Consider the following 19324-nt stretch of genomic DNA (forward strand, 5'->3'; position numbering starts at 1 on the left):
CCTGGGCTCCAGCTGCAAATTAATCTCTTTTCATAGTTTCGTTTTATGTCCGCCCACTATCCCCACCACATTAACTCAGTCAACACATGGAAGTGAAATTTTTCCATCCAGGATCCTGCGGGTTGTAAGGCTGTTGTGGAGCACGTGACTGTCAGCTCCAGAGTTTTCTTGCACCTCTGGGTGGAAGGAAGTTTTCTCATCCCCCACATATGCGAGCGGTTGCCGGTGGGATGTGAAAGGTTTTAACATTGGAAACATTTCAGGGTTCAGCAGCATTGCTGTGTGTGTTTAAAGTCCCGGCGCAGCAGCCGGGTGGAGGCACAGCCTCTGTAGGTACCGCACGTTTGCAGCACCTCCGGTGCCACCAGACACTGCTCAGCGAAGGAGCCGGGCAGGGGCTCTCCATGGAGCCCTGCTCTCCCCACAGGGCTCAGCTCCCTCCCAGCGAGGACAGAAAGCACAAGCAGTGACGATACTGACAAAGATGGATGGAGTCTGCCTGGCCTGTGTAGATGTATTTTATAATTTCTACGTGATGCCTTTCACATGTGGGCCTGGGCAGACTTTACAGGTATTTTGGGCACTTGGCAAATATATCTGTACCTATTCCACAGGTTTTAAAGCCCTGTTAGAGATACAACTGCCAGGTAAAGGGGATTGTTTGGCAGTGGCACAGCATCACAGAACGAACTGCAAAAATAATTCAGGACTCCTGATACTTTTTCTCCTGTCATAGTCTCCAGGCAACAGCAAATATTTCTCCTGAATACTCTGGATGAGCAGATGCCAACGTTGATTCACAGGAAAAGGATGTAGCCACGCAAGCCATAGAAATATTGTTTGGGATGGTAGCCACAGCCCCTAAGGAGGCATTAAGCAATATGGAACAAACGCCAATGAAGCTCTTAAAACTCTTGCTGTGTCTGCTATAAAGAGATTTCTTGAGCAGTGTTAGGTGGGAACCTTTGTGATTTACCTTGATTACAGCTATGTGGAAGGAATATACTGTGTTTCACAGCTCTGGAGATGCTGCTAGGGCTTTTGAGCACTAGCAAAATTCTGGTTTACTGAGAAGCTACAGTCACAAGATATGAGGAGAGCTTTTGTTAAAGGCCCACAGCAGAGCATAAAAGGTGCACCCTTTTGCTTGGAAAAAGGATGGCAGAGAAAATGTGCAAAGAGGCACCTTGTTTATTTTCCCTGAGAGTCAGATATTCTGTGCTGTGTTTACAAATAACCCCGTTTCCTCCCACTATTATACTTACAAACTTATAATAAGATTGAAAAGCTGAGAACAAATCTAATTCACCCCCTCTTCAGGGTGTCCACTAGCCAAGAGAGCTAGAGGAGCTGCAGAAAATAATTTTCCTCTTAGGTTTAGGTAATGTGGGCTTTGGATTAATTGACTGAACTTGCTGACCAATATATTTTCTTTCTTCCAGCAATTTTTCTGACCGGAAAAACACTTCCAGTGTGGATGAAAACAGAACCGGAGATGTTTTGAAAACATGCGAAAGTTTGTTTCAAAAGGGAGCAGTTGGTAAGAAATTGAGGGCATACAGGTGGGGGAGGCCAGTGGTCCATGGCCTAGCCTGTGGGGTTATCAGTGTGTCATCCAGATTGGCAGGGACTTCTGGTGAATCATTCAGACCTTCTCTTTTAACTGTGACAGGACTGAACTCCCTATTCTCAAACCACCTCTCAGGCAGAGGGAGTTGGCTATCGATAGCCTTGAATGTCTCCAGCACTGAGGTGTGCGCAGCATTCCCTTGTCAGGGAGTTCCAAGGCTCAGGCACTTTTAACCTCTCTATATGTAACCTATAATGAACCTGAATGTCTCCTACAGAGGTTTGTGGCCATTAACTTTTCATCTTGTTGCCTTTCATTAACAAGACTGGAGACCAACTTCCAGACAAAGTCCCGCAAAATGGCACATGTGGTTTTACCCTTCAGCTTTCCTGCCAGCTGTTCTCTTCTCCAGCCTGTTCCCTGGGAATGTGATCTTCCAAACCTTTTCATACTTCTCTTCACATGCCTCCTAAAAATATAGGCTGTCCTAGACCCACCCTGGACTTTCATTTTCAGCCTGGCTCTGCACTTGGTGATGCTCTCCTGCCTTTGGTTCTTGAGGTGGTAAATTTAATCTTCCTGGCCTAATGTGGGATGAGGTCAGGAGAAAAGCACCATGTCAAATTATACTGGTTCTGCCAGGAATACAGTGGGAATCAGAGTTCCACCTCCTGTCACAGCATTGTGCTGCCAGCGAGGGCCCTGTCCCATTACTGTGGGGTGACCTTGGCTCCCCTCACACAGCCTGGCAGTGGTGGGTGCCTGACTATGCAGAGTTTATCCCCAGAGGATTGCATGTATGAATAGGTGTGCATACCTAATATCTAGTAACTAGCTCTGATATTAGCACTGTGCTTCACAGCACCCAGGGTCCCTGGGCTGTCACCCCACTGTCAGGCAGGAGCAGAGCACTCAAAGGAAGCCATGCTCCTGCCCTTTGGTTTTCCTCCCTGAAGGAGAGACATTATTCCCTATTCCCAGGGAACATCAGCTTTGAAACACGGAGTTGATTTGTTTCCATTTGCCATTATCTTGGTTTAAGTAAATTACAGTGCTTAACAGCGGTCATAAAATTATCTGGCTTCAAAAAACTTCAGCTGTAGAGTTTGGTCCTGTGGCCTCCCTGATCAGCTCATTTCCAAGAGGCAAACATGCACTGGGAAAAGAAACAGTCTCTCCTTGTTCATCACAAATGGTCACCTCCCCATTGTATCAGCAGCTGCCTTGCCTAGTGCTGGTCACTGTAGGAAGGTACAGCAAGCCTTTCACCATGCACTGCTTTGCCCTTCTGAAGAACTCTGCCAAAGTATTTAAATCAACCAAGTCATCCACCATCCCTCACCAGTGGCCACCACATCACCAACATTTTAGAATCAAGTTCTGCCCTGGAGAGGAGGCTCCTTGACAAAGCAGTGATGATCTCACTGAGGGATTTTGGATCACCTCTGGATATACTGCAAGTAAAATATTTTCTCTTAACATCGGCCTCATCTGGAAGCTGAATGACAGGCTGGCTGGTTTTAGGAATCACTCTTGACCTGTGTTAGGATTTCAGCAACGAGAATCTGGTTTCCAGTTGTGGTATTGTAAGGAAAGAGGATAGATCAGATGCCTAGTGTATCCAAATAAAACCCCAAACCAATACAATCTTATTTAAGTTGCTGAAACAGAAACTATGAATCTACATACCCATAAGGAGTAGATGAGCTGGACAACCAGCAATATCAGACAGACATTGTTCTAGCAATGGTATCTGCACTTTATTTCTGTTGGCAAGTTTAGGTAGTGATGTGTCTCTTGCTTAATTTAAAAACTGGTAGATAGCCAGGTCCAAGATGACAATTTATATAATTAGAATTTCAAAATAATACATTATGCCCCATTTTCTGGTACATGGAGATTAACTGTGAAAAGGCCAGAGCTGGCAGAAATGTGGATTTCTTCAATTTTTGCACATCTTTCTTTGTGCTCCCTCTGATAGGACTGGGACTGCCATGACTCTTTCCCAGAGGTGGCAATGAAAGTTGATCGGGATCCAGCCTGCTCCTCTGCTTCACCTAAGTATAACACAAAAAGTGGACAAGAAACATGAATGCTAAAAAAGTAAAGTCCAGTCCAGCTCCAGGTAAAGGCAATGTACCAACTCCTTTTCAGTGCTCTCTGACACACACAATTGGTCCTTGAGCTGCATCATTTGGTCTGCTAGTAAAACAAATCATAATGTTCAATATGAAGTAAACCAGGAAGAGAGAAAGAAACTGAAATTCAGCAGAAAGCATCTGAGCAGTGTGGAAATAAGTGCTGGTGGGGGCTAGAGCCTGCAAATCCAGCCAAGGGCCCCTAACTCACAGGCTGTGCTAGATTTCATGTGATTCCCAAATGCAGTGGGGAATGAGGGACAGGGAAAAACCTGCCCTAGAAACTGGCTGTATTTTGTCCAGCACTTAACAGCTGTTTTGGGTCCTGCTTTATAAAAGATTAAATAATTTTTTTTAAATAAGAAAATTTAAAAAATGAAAAGAAAAAGAAAAGAGTGAGTGAAATTGAGATTGGGAAAAGAAACAAAGAGTTCCAAATAAACATGTTTTCGATGGAGGAACTGGGTTTTTGCACCCTAGCACTGTTTGTACTTTCAGACTGTCAGCAATCTGTAGCGTGCTGAGCAGAGGACAGTGTGGTGGAAATACCTATGAAGCAGTGAGAGCCTTATCAAGGTACTGTACCAGGAAATACACCGCTTTCTTTCCTATTTCATGCACGATACTGTGATTAAACCCAGAGCCGCCTCACCATAACATGTGCCTTATCAGCCCCACTATCTGATGACAGCAGCAGCCCTCGGGAGACCAGACTGACATCATCCAAAAACTCAGTAGCTCAAGACTGAAGTATGTAGCTAGGCTGCAAGCTGTGCTTGACTGTGTTGATCTGTTTGTACTAAACTTGCAGGTACTTTGCAAGAGGAAAAGGAATATGAAAATCAAGCCCAAACAATGTTTCTGAATGTTCCTGACAGGCTGTCATGCTATTTAGCAAATGAATGCAGCAAGCAAAGGAGGTTTTTGTCCTCAGCAAGTACCACAAGTCTGCTCCAAAGCTTTCTGTAGCTTTGAGATAGGGGGGGAAAAAAAGGTCAAACCAAGATATTGTCACTGCCTTGAGGACAGACAGCCACTGTACGGAGTCCCACTCCCAGCTGACCCAAATTCAGTTGTGTGTGGCTGTGAGGTTCATCCTGTAGCTGTTGATCCAGGTGGAGCTCTGAATCTCGAGATACTAAACTTCATCATGGCTGGTTCATTGCCAGTCTTCTTGTTTGGTTACTGCTGGTTCACTGAAGCAAAGCATACTGGCTCTGGCCTTTTGGCCTCCTCCTAATTTAAAATGAGAATTTCTACAGTCACAAAAACAAGAAACAGAAAATTGAGGAGGCTTCTCTTGTGTAACATTCAACAAACTTCTCTGGTTTTAATTTGTCCTCCCCGTCCTGCGTTCTTCAAAACACCTTCTCTCATTTACGTCAGCATAGATTTACCACACCCCAGTTATTTCAGATCTGGATAGCAGCATGGAAAAAGATTACCAGTCATCTGGAGCTGCTTCCTTATGCCTTGGACAAAAGGAGATCGTATGGGACCATATTCATTCAAGAACTGCCTTTGTATTTCTACAGAACCTAGCACGAGTGAGCTTATTCCTTCAAGTTCCCTGTGCAACCAAATTGTTCTTAAAAACACCGCCTGCTTTTAATGTTTGGGTTTTGGTTGGTTTGTTTTTAGTTGCAATGCAAGCTTTCAGAGGGAAATCAAGCCAGATTTAAATGCTGAATGCATGCATAGCAACAGAAGTAGGGCCATCCAGCACAAGGATGCTAAGTGTCCCTTTACAGCCCCCATGAAGCCCAGCAGCCCCGGGCCATGCAGGCTTGGTGCCCCTTACTGCCTGCTGTGACCCCGGGGAGGGAGGGCTCTGGGCCCTGGAGGATTTCGAGATGTCCTCGCACCTGTCACATGGATCTGGGGAGCTGCTTTGCCAAAGAGACCTTGTCTTCCAGGACATGCTAGCTGTGCCCTCGCTGCTGCCATAAACTCGCTGCTGGTTCCTTCCCCTGCCATGGCACCTGCCTGCCCCGGCAGCGCTGGGCACAGGATGAGGAACCAGACTCAGGATGAGCATCAGCTCCTTCGGCAACGTGTAAAGGGCTGAAAACCACCCACCCAGCAAAAGGAAAATACAGATGATTTTTATTTTATTGTCTCAGTGAAGGCTTGGCTCAAGGGATGGGCTGCAAAGGCGTCTGGTGGAAATAAGACTTGCCTTTTAAGATAGAGCATTAGATAAACCCAGCTGTGTTGTGGGACTGCTGGAAGCCTCCCCAGACAAGTGTGGGGAACTTGTAGTGGTTTTTGAGGCATAGTGCTATTGTCGATTTTGTCGAAAGTATTTCTTTGTCTTGATGAACTTTAAGGAGCACTGAGAACACAATGTGCCATTGGGGGAAGATTTACAGAAAGACATGATTAGAAAATGGAATAATTTTAAGATTTCTTCTACAATGCTAAAATATTCCTGTTCTGAAGCACACTTGTTTTTTTCTGCCTGATGTATACACCCCGGCCTCTCACCTGGCTCTGCTACATTACTCAGTTAGTGCTTTAGTTGATTAACTCTCACCATTGCTAAAAATACTGTAAAAACCCACTTCTAAATAAATGTCACAGTGGAAGTTTGTTGAGGTCGGGGTTTGGTAAGAAACACAGGTGAGATTTTTCAGGTTTACAGACAGCTTCTGGTCCCACTCCTGAGGAGGAAGCGCTTTTGAATGGTTCTTGTGAAATATGCCGATGGTCTGAACATCCACATCATCAACTCCCCATGACAATTGCCACTGATTGACCACTTGCTGGCTGTCTCCGCTGCAGCCCAGGAATGGATGAGTCATGGAAACAAAATTCCCCTTCACCCTGGCTGCCTCTCAGGCTCTCTGGGGAACTGCATTGACAACAGAGAAGGAAAGTCAGCACTGCTTTTTTTGACACTGTGAATCACTGATCAAACAAAACTCTTCTGCTTCCGTGGACTTGATATCAAGGCAACATTTTTCATGAGTGTTACCTGAAAAATTACATACTAAGAGAACAGTCTCGAATAGTGCTGGGCACATTATTTTGTGTAGAAAATTGATTCTGTGCTACTTCAGGCCAGAAACAAATATATACCACGTTTGCTAGAAGCCTTATCAGAAGATGCTAAAAAAGACTGCCATGCTTAAGTGCAGCAGTATTTAAATACTGGTTTTCATTTTCGAATGATTTTCTGACATAGGGTTTGGTTGCATTTTAATAATCTCTTAATGGAACAACCCTCTTGGGAAAAAAAAAAAAAAAGACAATAAAAGAGAAGGAAATTAACAGATTAAGCCCTGGGTGCTTCCCTGAATAGCAAATTACTATTTAGATGGGGAAGCAGGTTCTGTTCGATGAGGAAACTCAATTATTTTTATTTGAGTTCTGCCTGGAACATTACTCAATATTCACACAACTCTGCTACTGCAGCTCAGATATAAATACCAATGAACCCATACAGCGAGGTATTCAGAATTTCCCTCGAGGTATTCTCAAGTGGAAAAAAAAAACACATAAAAAAGTGTAAAGGAATTTTTGTCTTGACACCAGATGTATGCTGGGAGAAAGAAGTGCAAGTCCTGCCTTAATGCAAGCCCTTTGCCTTGAAAGGAGCTTTTCAGGTGTTGTCAGCCCTGCCCACACAGCCCAGGGGTGCCTGAGCGCAGCCTCCTGAGACAGGGCTGGTGTAGGATCCCCACAGGTGGGTCAGGCCAGCACCTGCCTCCTTCGTTCCTTCCCTACCCCCCTCCCTGTCTTTCCCTGTCCTTCCCTGCCCATGCCATCCATGCATGGATGGAAAAGTCCTGTCCTTCCCTCCAAGGTGCACGCCAGGACATTTCCTGCAAAATCTCCATGTCTCAGGGAGTAGCAGTGCACTGGGTGAATGTGTGTAATCTCTTTGGGTTGGAGTTTGTCCTGGCTCTTGTGGTGTGTGAGGATCCAGTGGTGCTGGGATCCAAAGCACCACTGAGGTGCTGTCTGTGACTCAACACCAATTGGACGTTTTCAGCAGTGATGCATTGACGCACTTGGATTAAACAGCAGGGCATGGAAATGAGAGCTGTAATAGGAATTGTACCTTGTGTCTGGCATCAAAGCTGTTACCAGAGCTTACTAGAGAGCCCTCAGTGCAGACAACCCCACCTCATCACTCCTGCTTTTCAAATGGGGACATGGGGAGTGTCATGGCCCCTGGCAGTTTTCCCTTGTGGGAAATGCATCCTTACTTGCACACTGGAGATAACTTTAGCTGCAGGCACTGGGAGAAGTGTCAGTGCAGTGGTGGCCTGCTTATGCCCATCAACTGTAATGGGAGGGTGTGGTGACAACTCAGCCATTGCCCCACTTCTTCCTGAACTGGGGTTTTGGGAGCTGTGCCACTCCATGCACAGGGGCACAAAGAGGTTGAGAGTGGGATGTCCTGGGTGTTGGTAACCACTCTGCCTCTCATCACTGTGCTGCTGCAGGGGGCTATGGCTGCTGGGACAGGGAGGTGGCATGGCACGGCTGTGAGGGCACTCTGGCTTTCACCAGGGTGAGCAGTCTGATCTGCCTTAGCAGCCATACACAGTCTGCCTTGCTTTTCCTTTCCTAAACAATCATATCTGGGAGGAAAGTAGAGCTTCTGCCACAGACATGGATGAGGATGTACTGGATTAGACCAACAGGCCATCTAATCTGTGAATCTTCATTCAGCCAAGCTGGGTGCTTCTCACAGAACTCAAACCTCCCTGGAGCTGTGCTATGTTATCCCATGGAGAGTGCTGGGAAAACAGTGGTGACTTAACCTGGACGAGTTCAAGGAAGAGCACTGCAGAAGTAATGATGCACTGGGAACCCTTCTGGTGGAAAGGCCCACAGTTTTGCAACGCTGCCCTTTCACGGGGCGTTGCCCACATTTCCCAGCCTGGCAGATTTAGATTCCTGCACTGGTCCTTCCTGAGGTCACTCTTAAACCCTCTCAGAGACAGCAGCCACTGCAGATGCGGTGCATTTGTTCAAGGGTCATCTCCTCGGGGGCACACAATGTCCATGTCCCTGCAGGAAATAGTCCTATGGCTCATTGGTTTCTGGGTGCAGTTTTGGGTGTTGGTTGGCTCCCATAAAAAAATGAATGGCCCACAATTGGCTGTAATGAGCTCTGACTCTCCCTGCTGCACTGTCACAGCAAGGTGTGCTGGAGCACCCTTGCTGGAAAAGGGAATGTCTCTGTAGGGGCACCGGGACACAATGGGATGCTGGAAACCCCTGCCAGGACTGATCTGAATTTGCTGGATTTCCAGTGTGTTACTTCTAAAGCCAAGTTTTGGAGACATTCAAGTTTTGGGGGTGGGGCGGAGAAGTCTGATCCCCAGGATGAGGGAAACACTGAAAAGGATTTCCAGCAGTGCCATCTTACTGGTGTTCACCTGACTAGGTGAGCCTGATATTTTCTTATTGCAGAAATTGAATTGATTTGTCAATTGCTTTTTGGGTTATCCAGAGCCTTGGACAGGTTTTCCTTTACCTACTTTACCTAAAGAAAAAAGAAAAAAAAAAGTAAATCCATCAATTCCTCTACAGCACTGACTAGCTAAGCTGAGCTGAGAGACACTCCTGTGAAGGATGATGTGAACTGTTGATTACCATAAGGGAGACAGGGCCAGAGTCAGGATTTGCTCTACAAAATGGTGGGGACAAGTCTGAAAAAATGATCAAATAATACCGAACTCCACAAAGCACTTTGGAATCATGTTGTGGTTTTGATTTTGGCTTGTAACTCCTCATGTAAGCCAAATTTACAGATAAACTTTAGAAAGATCTACAAGTGTTAAAAGAAAACATTTTAATACAAAAGGGTACTCAAGTTCAAATTGGATCAAACTCATGTTTTGTTCTAGGAATCATTGTAATTAAGGAAGAAAAAAAAAAACAACAAAGAAGAACCCACTGTGACAGTACTTTGCAAAATCCCAGAAGTAACAGAAAATACCCGGTAATATGTTGTGAAAAAAGCTGAGTTTTATTTTCAGATAGCTAGAAGAAGATCTGAACACAGCTCATGGGTAGATCTGTAACCTTCTGAGAATGGTAACCACATGAACTGCACTTAGAGTAACTGCAGAGCCCCAGAGCAGAGCTGAGGTACCCCTAACACCCTGTCTATACTTTATTTCAAGTGCAAGCAATGCTTGGCTGGGGTTTGGCCTTGGCAGCTCCACAAGAGAGGCGCAAATCTGCTTGGGTGCACTGCTTTGCATTTAGCAGTTTGGAAGGCACCAAAACTGATTATTGCCTGGTCTGCATGTGTGGAAGCTGCATACAAGCTGTGTTTTTGATGAGAGTACACTTCTTGTCAAGATAGGCTTAAACTGAAAGTGTGTGGAGAAAATGAGCTCAGAGGGCTCCCAGTCATGTTTCTGCAACTTTGGTGTTTGAATCAGCAGCTTGTGATGCTTCACATAAACAAATTGTAAAATGAAATATCCTTGATGTAAGGATTGAACTGGATACCTAAGATAGGAAGAAATGCCCAAGAGCCTCTGATGTTGCACCATTTTTCAGAAGTAGCAGGGTCATGCCTGCTTGTCATGGACTGATTGGCACAAAACAAGATCAAGTTGTTGGTGTGGGTGGCCTGTGTGGAGCATGTGGCACCTGCCATGATCACGTGGCTGCACAGCCCTCACCCAGACCCACAGTATCTCCTGGAAATCTGGATCTTTGCTCCACTTGTCTCCACACCAGGAGAGATCTCCTTTCTGAGAAGGCTGCAGTGCACTTCTCTGCTTGCAGCTGGGACCCCAAAGAGGCAGTGCTGGTGGTGGGAATCAAACCAGACCCTCCTGGTCCCTGTGTGCTCCTGTCCTGCCTCATGCTCCTTCAGAAACTGTTAATCATCCTGAACTACTTACTGGTTTGTGATCTTAAACAGGGCTTGAACTCAGCTTTCTAGAGGTGAAAGCACAATGTCTTACTGTAACTCATTTTGCCAGCCAATCCTATCCTGAACCCAACAATATTTTAATCTCAAAATCCAACCTCAAAACCCACAGCATTTTCAGTTACTGTATTTCATCACCACACAGCTGAAAACAACTCTTTTTTTTTCAACCACCCTTGTTTTTTTAAAGTGAATCACAAACCCTGGAGCTTAACAGACAGAAAAGACCCAGAGACAAATTCTCTCTCACTATCCTGGGGTTTATAAGGAATAATGTAATTAGAGTAAGAAAGCATTCATCTACAGTCACATGGGTATAACAGACGATTCAGCCACCCCATGGCTAAGACAGATCGTTCATTCTAAAGAAGCCAAAAAGCATTGTTGCCTACAAAATATTTGTGGTGGTATACCTATTAGTCAGTAATTTTTTAATTTGCCCATGGAAGTCCTTACATTTTCCCTGGAAGACAACTTGACACTCTTCTAGATTTGGTCCTGCTAAGTGGTCTGCTGCTCATTTTACTGGAGTTCTTGGCTGTGCCTTCTGGAATCACACCAAGGAATAATTAACAATAACACAACTCTGGTTCTCAGTGGATTTCCCCATCAGAAAAATGTTAACCATCAGAGTGCTCAGTACAGCACCCATGAATAGTGTGTAGCCCTTCCAGGGAAATCTGGTCTGTTTTAGTCACTCCAGTTAATTGGTGAGAAAACTGGGACATCTGAATTTCCGTTCTCATAGAAAGGCTCCAGGATAGCCAAGGGAGAAAGCTGGATCTTCAGGCTGTCATTCTGAAGCAATAGCCACCTTTCTTCCCATGGCGTTTACACTTAGGGAGAATAAATGGGCATTTCACAACCTGAGGAGGTGTTTACCGTTCCCAGCCTCTCCTTACAGATGTGCTGGGATAATGGTCCCTGGTATGTGTTTGGTATTTATGCTGGTGAAAGGGCTGAAAGGAAACCCTCAGTCCTGGAGGCCTGGTCTCATTGACCAGGTTTCACTGACACCAGAGGAAACCTGACCTATTCCAAATTTAAAAACATTTATCCAGCAGCAGAATCCTGGCCCTCAAGACCAACTGACGCTTAGGTAAAACACGAGCATAAGTAGAGATGTCAGAACTGTATAAAAATTTGGTCAGAGAAGAGTTGGAAAAAATTCTAGGTGGTCAGCAGTGTCCAAGGTGAGGCCAGTACAGGTTGGTCCTTGCATCAGGCATTGCCCAAAGCTGGTATCAGTAGTATCTTGTGCCTGGGGCTACCGTGGTGAGGTCAGCCCTGAACTTTCCCACTGCCCCTCTCCGGGGGTCTCTCGAGGGCAGGGACACATACAGCACAGGGCAAGTGCTGCAATCAAGCTCTCAATGGCAGCCGATTACCCTCAGTCATGTCTGGAGGGACCCACTTTGTGCCTTGATCAACATCATGCATCTTTCTATATGGGGGTTTGCAAAATTAGACTTCATAAGCCTTCCCCAGCCCCTTCCCTGAAAGCTACACCCACATTTTTCTCATGGATGACTCATTGTTAAAACAAGATGTTTCTTCAGCTAGAGTTTTTCTACACTAGGTATTAGAAACAGCTGAACATCTGTCCTGACATCAGGCCTCTCAGGTATGCCAGTGTACATGACCTTGCACACATGTGTATGTGTACTTTATATATTTTTGAGTTTCTCTTTTGCCCTTTCCACTCCTTTTCCTTTCAGTTTCTTTTATTTGTTGCATTTGGTTTTGATTTTTCTTTAAAATTTATGCCTCTCCACCTCTGTTCTATGTGCGTAGATTGCAGAGCCGCAAACACTTGCCTTCTTCATTCCATAGGACGGTATGGAGAGAAGTATAAAATGACTTCATCTGTTCCTTCATGGATAAACAGAAAAAGATGATGGAGTTCTTTCATATGATACAAGAAAAGAGAGTTAAAACAAATCAGTTTAAATTAAACAAAGGAAGACATTAGATGAAATAACAAGAAAAGCATCCTCAGTCTGTCAGATTGAGGAATAATTTGTTTCTCAAGGGCAGTGGCTGAACTGGACATGATTTTTTTTGGGAGTGATAATGCTTCTCTGTCCCTAGAGTGAGGTGTGTCTTCATCACTTTGATGTGTGCAACTCTGAAATCAGCAACGCTGGAAACCACGGGACAGAGATGTCAGAAATGGTAAGAGGTTTCCTGAGGTGATAGAAAGGCCATCTGGGAGGTGGTTGTGAAGGAAAATTCCAATGGTCATGTGCAATATTTTTAAGAAACAAACAAAGAGGCTTAAGGTTAAGATGCATTCACATGTGAAGGTTACTTGCCTTTAGGTTATCCCCCACTGGAGGACTCTCTTTCAAAAATTGCACTTTGGAGTTAAAATGAAGGCTATGGAAGTGGAAAAAAACACCTAACGCATATATTTAGGCACATGTCCTGCAAGGAAATCCACAGAGGCTGGGAGAGTGGTAAAGGTCAGGAGATCTGCTCTGAGGAGCAAACCCGCAGCCAGCAGCAGTTTGACCTGGAGGAGCACAGGTACCTGCCTTGCGACGTGACGCTGACGCTGACACGAGTGCGGATCCCTTCACCCCCTGCCGCTGCTGTCCCACGGCTGTCCTGGGGGGACAGGGAAGGTGGACCTTCCACCACATCCCCACCCCAATTGCCCAGCCACCCTGCTCTTGTGCATGCACCATGGTAGAGAAACAGCCTTGATAAGCTGGCTGTGGTTGGGAGTGCTTTGGCTGTGGGCTGTGCAGGGCAGGAGCAGCCCTTCTTCACCTCCTGATCAGCTGCAAACAACCGCTGCGGGTATTTAACAACTCAACAGGCTGAACTGGTAGGGCAGCATGGTGGCAGAGCAAGTTCCCCTCACACTCCACTACCCACAGTACCCCAGCTGAAGTCTCTACTTAAATCAGAGTGTGTTAGGTGTGGTATAAGAGTTATGCTTGAAAAGTTTAATGAATCAAGGGTAGAGCCTCAACTAGCAGCTAACAGCAATAAATGAGCCTTGGGGCAAGCCAAGCCAACTTTCACTCAAGTGGATAGAGGTACAGTCTTTTGGCTTCAGTGGGAACAGATGAGGTCCCTCATAGCCAGCCAAGGAGAGATTAATCTAATGATGTAATGGTGCTTGTAACTGCTTGCTTAGCCTTAATTCTGCTCTGACATTGTGAGCATGTATCACAGCACAGTCTGTAATTATGTGATCACATACTACTTGCTCTGTGAGACGCCTGCCCCATTTGAGGTGCAGCATGGGAGGTAAGGGCAGAAAGGTTCTCTCCAGCCCCTGTGACATTGTCCCATATCCCAGAGCACTGCTCTACAACAGGCTTCCTGCAGGCTCTTGGGCAAGAAACAGCTGTAGCATGTGGCAGGGACTGAGTTATGGTTTCACCAGCAGCATAAGCCTGACTTTTTCTAAACAGAGAAACTTGGATTTCCATTCTTATTGAGCTCTGAGTGTAGCTTTATGGTATGGGTAGTCAACAGCAGTAGTGGCTTTAGGTCTAAACTGCCTATACAGCCTATCCAGATCTTTGCTGCAGGAGGTTTGGAAATCCCTTGGCTGAGGCATGGAGGCACACCTATCTTCTGGCAAGAATAGACAGCATTGCTGTTGGCAGCAGTACCACTTAAAACCAAAGGTTTTATCTCCCTGATCTGACAACACAAGCTCACTCTTCTTCTGAACATCTTCCCAATCTTACCATCTACTTCTTTTAATATGTTCCAGAGGCTCTTCTGGCCTGACTTCCAGCATCCCTATAACAGATAGCTAAAGGGCTGGCTGAAGATCCTTGTGCCCACTGACAAATGGGAGTGAATGGAATGAATGGAGAAAGGATATGGAAGGAAATCCTGAAGCAGTGAAAAATGGAAGACAAGAACTTAGTGAGTGAGCTAAGAAGGAAAAAGACACGTTTGACCTTGGTAATGTCAGGAAGCACAAGGAGAGATGCAGGGGAAAAAGGAGATGCAAAGAACTTAAAGGGTCATAAGGAAAAAGAACATCCAGAGTAGAAAGAAAGGTCAGGGCATGAGAATAAACAAGGAGGAAAAACAGATGAAAGAAAACAAAACAGAGAAAGCAAAGAAAATAGCTCAATCTGGAGGTGAAAACAGGAAAGACCATACAATACAGCACTAACAAGCAAGCCTGTGGATGAGCTTCCCCTACCCTGCTTCATGTCTAGACCCTAGAGGCTCACCTTTGTGGGACCTTGGCATTATCCTGCAGGGACTGATCAAGAAGGGACAAGGTGTGATGGCCACATAGTGCTGCAGACAAGCCACTGTCCCTGCTCCTGGTGGGGTTCCCTGGTCTTTCAGCAGCCCTTAATTCGGTGCACTTTCACTGGTGTTCATGTCATGTAAGTACCTCAGGCATTGCAACTCAGTCACCTGTTGACTGGGACCTCTCTGCAGGAGACACTGTAAACACACACACACTGAGGGACAACCTGCTGGCTTGGTGCTGAGACCCCCTGAAAGACAAATACTTTGAGATACAAAAGGAACAAATGCAAAACCCCCAAATTTTGTCTCCTGCATGGATGTCTGGGCTACAAAATATGTTACAAGAGCATCTTCCTCTTCAGTGAATCTTCTTTAAACCCGAGTTTTATCTAAAGCAGGGATGGAGTAATCCCACTGGTGTCACTGGGCTGATGCTGGTGTAAAACTGGCATGTGTGCCTGGTGAAATCGGTCAGAGCTGGCTACTAGGAGGCACAGCTGCTTACTCCACTGCTGAAAAGGAGCTTCTGCAGCTGAGCCACACTCCTCCCTGGGCTTGGCTTGGGACTGGGGGCTGGCCTGGTTTCCTCTAGCACCCCTCTCCATCCAGGCAAGCATTTTCCACAAGTCTTTGGCAGAAAAATACCGGTTTTGTTGAGGTTCTACATTTCCTGTGGGTAAAAGCAAGATGAAGAACTATGTTCCTGGTGTTGTAAGGACTGCATACATTTTTTTTTATTTTGTTGAATGGAATAAAGCAGCTGAGGTAAAAGTTGTGACCACTGATCAGCTGCTTGATTTCACACCCTATTTTTTGTACTGAAGTGCAAGAGATTATTATTATTCTAATCCCATGTGGGTACTTGAATTCTTACAAAAGCTTTCCATCAGAGATGTGAAATGAAGTGTTGTCCTTGGAGCCATATTAATGCCCAAGCTGGGCCTACTCTGCCATTACACAGAGCGTAATTCTGTGCAGTCACTGTGCTGCTGGTGTCGAGCATATTGCTCTGGGATTTCTGGGGTCATGTAAGCTGCTAATAAACAACACATGTCTTTCCTATGGATGGATCCCTTTACTTCACACAACAGTGCCGGTGCAATCCACCCCACACCCATCACACCTAATCTTTCACGGGAAGCAAATATTGAAAGAGAAAAAACCCCAACACACGAAAACCATGAAATAAGGAAGAAAGAAAAGTGACGTCCAAGGAACTTGGCAGAGCCCCTTGTGCCCCACGTGAGGAACTGGGCAGCTGACTTCCAGCATCCCAGGTGATGTAATGTTAGTTTAAGGGCGTACACGCCTCTGTGTGCTAATGAACAGAGCAGGCTGAGGCAAGTAGCTGCACAGACAGCTCTGGAAGCCGCTAGCAAGAAATGCACCTTGGTGTGTGTTTGTGAAGTGGCCACCATACGCTCCCCCCGTGCCCCTTTGATGCTGGGAAGGAATGCTCTGCTTTCCGAACCAAAGGCACTCGGCTTTGCCTGTGGGCTATGCGGAAATTTGAGAAGGTGGAAGCAAGAAGCAGCTTGTTCTGTCAGGGAGGAAAAGCAGTCTGCAGCTATTTACAGTGCACACTACAGCTTTTAAACGAGGTGGCCGGCGTGCCTGCAATGGTTAAACCCCAGCTTTCTTTCTGCAGGGCTGCTCCTTGCCCCGCTGTGCTGCCCTCCTGCCGTTGGTTTTTGCCCCCATCCGTTGCACCAGGCTGATCCGAGGTGGTTTGGACTCGGTGATTCTTGCCTGAGATCCCGCTGTGGTTTTTTCAGTCTTGCAAGGCACTGTGCTTTTGTTCCAGCGGTCTCTCCGAGGCATGACGAGGGAAGCTGTTTCCTGTTTGTGTGTCTGTGATGGACGTAACAGCCACTCTTACTACACGTGAGGCATCGGGGCTTTTTGTTCCTTCTTTCTCCAACACTTTCTGGGTAATGTTTTCCGCATTTGGTCTCAACCCACAGTCCTCTTCTCAGAAAACTTAAGAGAGTCACCCCAGCTATATTTCCATGGGTGGGCGTTTGTGTTTATACACACACACATATGCGCGTTAAAAATATCCTGCTTAATTCAGGTACTATTAGAATATTCCATTATCTGGCATTAATCTAGTTGGCCCAAGCAGCAGTTTAAGCAGTGTAAAATGGTCTAAACCTTCTCTTTGTATTCTGTCTGGAAGGAATTTATCACTTTCATCCAGCTCCGGCTGGCAGGTTCAGGTTGTCGAAGGGGAAGCAGCCTGAGGAGTTCCCTGAAGAGAGAGCCACGATGGGAAGGTGCCGCTCCCAGGCTGGTCCCCCTGCGGAGCGGGCCCTGGGCTGGCCGCCCCTCCAGCCGCGGGGCTGCTGCTGCCTGCAACTGGGGCTGGCCCAGCCCCGAAACACTGACAGCACTGGCTATCGATTACTGCTCCTGCAGACAAATTTACATGTAAAAGCCGAACGTGAGAGATAACTAACAGATAAGCCTGCCATTTTCCAGGTGCTGGAAAACCTGACTGCCTTCTTTATACAAACACGGCTTTAAGTACTATTCACCTCGGGGTGTGGATGAGTTTATCTTGGTTGGGAATCCAAGGAAATGACTTTTAACCCCTAGCATTGTAATAGGTTGCCCAATGCATCCATATAAACATGATCCACACTTATAGTGTAATGATCCCTGGGGTTTATTAAATACCTAACAAGGACTTTCGGAAGGCAGCCAGATAGCCTGCTCCTCCCAGCTATATCATTAAGAAAGGCCAAACTCTTGCAACAAAATGCTTTAAAGGTGTGTTGTTTTTATTTTGTTGTGTTGGGGTTTTTTTGTTTTGTTTTGTTTTGTTTTGTTTTCAATTAGCCTTGAATTATTTAGCATGTTCTCTAAGGGATGATTGTTTCATGTCCCTTATCAGCATTTGAGATCCGAAGAGTCCCATGAAATAGTCTCTGCTGGCAGCAGGCAGTTAACCCTTCTGTGTTTCCTTCGGTGACCTGCAGCTCTGGAGTGCTTCTTCCCTTCTCAAGCACCAGAACATTGCAGGCAGTAGCAGATTTCAAGTACAGGACTGAGCTGAAAAATGATTATGTACAAATACATATGGCAAGGTCCTGCAGAATTTAAGAATATTAAATCAACAGCAGGCCAGGCAAATTTAATTGAAGTCTGCAGAGATTAACTCAAGAAAGCAGTGCACCTGAATAAAAAAGAATTACAAGTTTTATGAAACTACAAAATAGTATATATGACTTATGGTGTGTTAGCAAAGCTAGGGTTGAACCAGTATACAGTAAAAAAAAAATAAAATCACTTCTGGTTCTCAATAAAGAAAAGATTCTGTAGTTTATTACATGGCTTGTCTGTGTTGGTGCTGCAGGGCTAGAAGAAATAAAAAGTAATAAAATCTGACTTTGTTTCTAATACCAGCAGATCCAAAGCTAAATATGCAAAGGCACAATTCTGTTTTGAAAGATTGTACCATTTTTCCATAGCCTTTTCTCAGAGAAGATAACACACTCAGAATGAGGTGCAGAACTGTTACTGGAAAAAGTTCCCTTTTCAGAATATTTGGGGAGATTCGTATTTTGCTAAGACAAGTGGGAAAAATCTAAGCAGTGATCTAGCCCCTCCCCATGCCATGAACATGCTGTACCCAGGGCTGTGTCTGCAGTGCTCTGCACGGGGTGTGGCAGGTCCCAGGGGAGCCGTGGGGCCCAGGAACCCACATGCCTGCCCTTCCTCCCACAGGCTCTCAGCTGCCGTGGCCGTGCTGCCTGTTTCAGCCCCTGCATGCCAGGGAAAACCATGTGGGTGCCTCCAGCCCCAGGGCCTTGGCAGGCACTGCTGTGGGACGGGGATGCTGAATGGTGGACTGGTGTTCCTTGTGTTTCATCAGGAAATAAAGCTCCCGGGCTTCAGATTCACGCCGCCTGGGAGGTTTTGTTGGCTCCTGGGAGGTGCTCTCTACAGGAGAAGGCAGCTCAGCAGCCATGGCACAGCAGGGCATTCCCAAGGACCAGGCTCCCCCTTTCCTGCCCGGCTGGCAGGGCCATGGGGCCCACCCCAGCCGCCCTAGTGCAGCGCATGCGAGGAGATACCTGCTCGCTTTGGACAAACCACCAAGCTGCAAAGATTTCAAAAACTTACCCAGTTTGGCTAAGCCTTTGTGGGTTAGCAAAACGGGCTGGAGAATTACCAGAAGTTGCCTCCCGTCATCCTGTCTGATGCTTCCTGCTGGGGTCAGGAACACCAGCTGCCCTGCCCTGCTCACAGGAATATCAGCAGTTTCACTTCCACACCCAGCCCACGGCAAAACACCAGTAAGCAGCAACAAAAAGTAACAGTTTAAAAAAAGAAAAAAAAAAGAGACCTAAGTGTTTCATAATTCAGAAAATATTTACCAGCAGAGGCTATAGGTGACAGAAAATGGACAGGCCCTGATGGGGATTTGGTGTGAAGGGAACCTGTAGCCTGATGTTCCTGGGT

This window comes from Molothrus ater, chromosome 6 (genome assembly GCF_012460135.2).
Source record: "Molothrus ater isolate BHLD 08-10-18 breed brown headed cowbird chromosome 6, BPBGC_Mater_1.1, whole genome shotgun sequence".
Taxonomy (NCBI): Eukaryota; Metazoa; Chordata; class Aves; order Passeriformes; family Icteridae; genus Molothrus; species Molothrus ater.